Source organism: Jaculus jaculus, chromosome 11, assembly GCF_020740685.1.
Source record: "Jaculus jaculus isolate mJacJac1 chromosome 11, mJacJac1.mat.Y.cur, whole genome shotgun sequence".
Lineage (NCBI taxonomy): Eukaryota > Metazoa > Chordata > Mammalia > Rodentia > Dipodidae > Jaculus > Jaculus jaculus.
The window spans coordinates 18,386,759-18,392,303 of NC_059112.1; the positions used below are offsets into that span (position 1 = coordinate 18,386,759).

At 45.7% G+C, this 5,545-nt stretch overlaps 1 pseudogene; it reads right to left on the minus strand.

Moving 5' to 3' along the window:
- Positions 1-4,354: 4,354 nt before the first annotated feature.
- On the minus strand, positions 4,355-4,925 carry LOC123464401 (annotated as a pseudogene).
- Positions 4,926-5,545: the final 620 nt, after the last annotated feature.

Sequence of the window (5,545 nt, forward strand, 5' to 3'; positions counted from 1 at the left end):
CCCCGGGGGCTGGCTTCCTCCCTGTGCCTGGAATTACTTTGCCTGGCACATGCTGGCACTGACTACCCCTCTGAAGATTTATTGCCTAAAGCCACCCAGAGTGTAATGTTTAATGTTCAGGCTAATTTGCACCACCTGTCACCTAGAAGGCACGTTCCCTGAACCCACCACGTCTTCAAGGTGCAGCAAATATAAGGTTTTCCCTGTGGCATTGTGGCTTACGTAGAGTGGAAGCAGTAGTCAGTTATTTTTTTTTTTTTTTTGTGGGGGGGGGATGCCTTTGGACATGATGTCTCTTTTAAGGGACATCATTTTGTTCAAAACTGAAAACCCTACTGAGGAGGGTCCCCAATGGAATGAGAGCAGGGATGAGGGAAAAAAGGGTACCAATACATGATGTATCCATTCAAAACATGTTGTTAATAATAATAATGAAAAGAAAAGAAATGAAGCATTTGCCAGGTGTGGTGGTGCATGCCTTTCATCCCAGCACTTGGGAAGCCAAGATAGGAGGATCACTGTGAGTTCGAGGCCAGCCTGAGACTACATAGTAAATTCCAGGTCAGCCTGGGCTATATTGAAACCCTACCTTGAACCTCTAACTCCTCCCCCAAAATGTATTTATTGAAGTACTGTAAACCCTTTCCTCCTGGAAGCTGCATCTGGCCAGGATATATAAAAAATGTATTTATTATTTGAGAGATGGAAAGAGGGAGAGAGATGCGGGGCTCCTTCCCGGTCAGGTAGGTAGTGCTGAGGGAAGGACCAGGCCTGCTGGTTCCTCCCTAGAAGTTGAGGAGGATGATGAGCATTGGACGACCCAGACCTCTCCTGGCCACCGGAGAAAAACCACACTGAGTCGGGAGTCTTTTCGATGCAGGAACTCACAGAAACAACTCGTTTTATTACTCTGAGCAGTTGCCTATATCATGTTGGGGACCAAGGCGGGGATTTTAGGATTGGGGGGGCATAGAGGTAAGGGCCAATAGTAAACTGTAACTATTGAAGTGGTAATTACAATTGCCGCATGGAGGTGGCAGGCCAGAAGCCATTAGGCGTCTTGCTGAGTCCTAGCTGGCCAGAGACAGGTCACTGAACTTTAGCTAGACTCAGGAAGTTCCACTAGGCCTCACGCCTGGGCCTTTCAGAGCCCAACAGGGGGAGAGAGAGAGAGAGAGAGGGAGAGGGAGAGAGGGAGAGAGAGAGAGAGAGAATGGGTGCACCAGGGCTTCTAGCCACTGCAAACAGAGTCCAGATGCATACACCGCCTTGTGCATCTGGCTTACGTGGGTCCTGGGGAATCAGATCGAGGTCCTTTGGCTTTGCAGGCAAGTGCCTTAGCCACTAAAGCATCTCTCCAGGTCCTGGCCAGGATTTTTGCTTCAGCAATGAGAAGGTAACTGCAACAACATCTATTAAATCAACTTTTGTAAATGGTAAGATAAAAGGCATATGTGTTTATGCTCTTGATCTCATTTGGATAGATCTTTCTTTGCATAAAACAGTATTAGCCTAAAATTGATTCACTAAAATGAATTTTCACAGGTATGTGTATTCTATTTATGTATTTATTTATTTACTTATTTGAGTCAGCGAGTGAAGCAGAGACAGAGAGAATGGGCACAGCAGGGCCTCCAGCCAGTGCAAACAAACTCCAGACACATGCACCACCTTGTGTATCTAGCTTACGTGGGTCCTGGGGAATTGAACTGGGGTGTTTTGGCTTCGCAGGCAAGCACCTTAATTGCTAAGCCATCCCTCCAGCCCTGCATATTCTCTTTTTTTAAAAAAATATATTTTATTAATTTATTTGAGAGAGAGAGAGAGAGAGAGAATGGGCACGCCAGGGCCTCCAGCCATTGCAAACAAACTCCAGATGCATGTGCCACCTTGTGCATTTGGCTTACGTAGGTCTTGGGGAATTGAACCTAGGTCCTTTGGCTGTGCAGGCAAGTGCCTTAACCACTAAGCCATCTCTCCAGACCAGGCATATGTATTCTTTATGTAACTCTAAAACTACCGCAGCATGTGCTCATCATTCTGACTACATGCCTGCATGGGTCAAGTGGATGTTATGTTTTGCTATCAGGGAAATTTAGACATGCTTGGTCTTCTTGAATTATGTGTTGGTGATGCTAATGTTATGCTTGATGCTCAGTCTGGATTGGACTTGACCTTGTGTGACTTTCACATCTGAAAGCCTGCATCTTCTAAGGAGATGTCAGATGAGAAGTCTTAGAGGATTCTACCTGCTTCGTGTGCATCTAAACATTCCTCATGGTGCTGTATGTAAATTTTTCTTTATTCTTGGCTTCCACATTTGATTTTATAAGTTAGTGACATTGGGTTTTATAATCTGTCTTTTGGGTTTGTGTTACCTCTCCCAAGTAAGTTACTACCTACATCTATTCCTGTTTACAAACACTTAACCCAAACTCCAAACCTTGCTTTTCCTTCACCTGAAGGTCTTTAATGCTGATAGTGGCACCCACCTCCTCTGAAGTTATAGTTGAGTTATAATGTGATATTTGCTTTTATCTATGAAAATTACCTGATCTGGTGAAATACAAATGACAAAAAAACAAATTTATATTATCTTACTCTTTACAATGAATTCCAGGTATCACTTTGAATTACATCCTCTCAATCTCTCATTTCTTTGATGAAATATTATCATCCTAAAATGATGTCATGTGTGCATGTACAACTTCCAGATCTTTTTTAAAACTACTTTTATGGATAACTTTCATAATTACAGACAATAAACCATGATAGTTTCCTCCTCCACTTTCCCCTTCACAAATCCACTCTCCGTTATATCCCCTCCCTCTCTCCAGTGGTCTCTTTTATTTTAATATCACCATCTTGTCCTCCTATTAGGAGAGTCTTGTGAAGGTAATGCTAGGCACTGTGAGGTCATGGGTACTGTGGGCAATATCTGTCTGAACGATTGCATTGTAAGCAGTCCTACCCTTCCTTTAGCTCTTACATTCTTTCCACCACCTCTTCTGCAATGGACTGTGAACCTTGGAAGCTATGATGGACATAGTTCAGTGCAGAATGCTCCTCTGTCTCTTCTCAGCAGTGGTGCCTTTTGGGTCGTCCCAGTGGTCACCATCCTCTGAAAAGAGAAGCTGCTCTGATGAAAAATGAGAGTAGGGTTAATATATGGGTATGAATGTTAAGTAAAGTGCTTACAGGGCAGTTTAGTGACCATAATATATGCATTTAGCCAGACAAGAGCAGGCGTTACACTTCTAGGGCTCATGACCTCTCCCACCATAGACTTTTTTTTTTTTTTAATGTAATACTGTCTATTTAACTTCAAAACCATCTCAGCATTCTAAACATACAAAAACTAACAGAATGGTGCAAGTACAGAGGTCCCTTGTTCTTTGCTTTACCAACAAAGACAAGTTCTAGTTTAGAAACAAAGTTTGAAAATCTATTGCACTTAACTAAAACAATAACTCCAAACACTTCTTCTCATGCCGGCTGACCCCACCCCCCTTTTCCATAGCTCAGAATGTGGGCAGAATTCTATGTCACTATTTACAAGACAGCCTGAAGCTAAACGGATGCTTACTACGGTGTCAACAGGTCCCGCCTCACAGTGCACGCCCTGAGCTACAAGCCCCTCCAAAAGGCATCTCCCCCCCCCCCCCCCCCCCCATTCTCCACACCACACAAAGAGCACCAAGAGTTTGTCTCCGTTGTTTCCCCCTCTTTACAAACAGCAAACAATTGACAACTCAGGATTTCTAGCCAATAACCATATAGTGAACACCACCTTATAAGATGCCAGAAACATCTCCAAATGCCTTGTCGCCCCAACAGCAAAGTGCACAGAGTGAGGAGAATATGAGCTTGCCTTTTCATTGTAAAAATGCTTGGAGGAATGTTAAATTTTGATACACTGTCAGGGTGTTCCAAACACCCATGGCTACTTCATGTAAACCACTGACACTTTGGGAGACTACAGTATGATCGTGGTCAAGTTTTGTGCTTAAACCGAATGAGGGCAATAGACACGGCTCCAGGGAGAGATGTGTCAGTCACGGCGCATCCTACTCTAATGTATTCACAAAGAGACAGATAAACACTTTAAAAAAATTATTTATTTATTTATTTATTTGAGAGCAACAGACAGAGAGAGAAAGAGGCAGATAGAGAGAGAGAATGGGCGCGCCAGGGCCTCCAGCCACTGCAAACGAACTCCAGACGCGTGCGCCCCCTTGTGCATCTGGCTAACGTGGGACCTGGGGAACCGAGCCTCGAACCGGGGTCCTTAGGCTTCACAGGCAAGCGCTTAACCGCTAAGCCATCTCTCCAGCCCCGGATAAACACTTTTTATTCATCCCTGTTCCTCCTCCTCTTCCTTTTCCACCTTTCTCCGGGCAACTTTGGCAGGGAGCTTGGCGCCATCAAACTTCCCTTTGGACTTAGCAGTCTGTAACATCCCTGTCGTACGTTTCCTTCGGCTTGGCCACCTTGGTGACATACGGCTGCTTCTCGCTGTCACTTAAGTTATTCCACATCTCGCCCAGTTTCGTGGCCACATCTCCAATAGAGATGCCAGGGTTTGTGGATTTGACCTTGGGGCAGAATTCTGAACAGAATAAGAAAACTCCAGATGGTCTTGGGGGGGGGGGCATTGGGGTCCTTTTCCTCCTCGCCTCTTTCAGCTGGTCCGTGAGCTTTCATTTCTCGAGCGTAGTGCACTTTATCCGCCTTCGCCACTTCATCAAACTTGGGTTTCTCCTGGTGGCACGTCGTCTCCCACCTCTCAGAACTCTTCTTGGAAAACTCTGCAAAATTGACAGGGACCTCTGGGTTTTTCTGCGAACGTGCTTCTCTGCAAGTCTGCACGGAGAAGGCGCAGCAGACGTCTTGCCCTTTGGCTTCTTGGGGCCACCTTTCCCCATCCTGGCTGTGCTGTTCGCTACTCGATGCGCTCAGCACTCCCCCCAACCTGCGCTAGCTGACTCTGCGCCTGCACCATAGGCTTTGAATTAGGTTTTCAGTACCAGGCATGTATTTCCTCCCATGGAGCGGGCCTCCAGTCCAATTAGAGAGCAGTTGTTTTGCCCCATAACAGATATGCCACTATTGCACCCATTGGGTCATTTGGCCTGGCAGGCCAAACTTGAGGCTTGCAGTGTCCACTGTTTTCACTGCGAATGACTTCTGTCTGCCATAGGGCTGCATGCAGTGCAGCTCCTTGGAGCTTTCTGTCAGCTGGTCTACAGGAAGGAGGTTTTCAGCTCAGTTCCAGGGTGATTTCTCGGTGACCTTATAGCTCAAGCATGTGGAGTCTTCAGCAATAGGATCTTACTATCTCTTTCTGGAGGGAAACTGTTATGCCCAGATCACAGATTCCCCAAAGACCACCAAGAGAGTCAGACACGTATGCAACAGCAAAGAGCTTTATTTTGGGCTTAAGCTCAAGCTCCAGACTTTACCAACGCAGTGGGTCTGTCCAAGAGCCTCAAATGGCGCCTGGGAGGAGCTTCATTAGGTTCAAACAAAGAAAAGGGGAATTTCC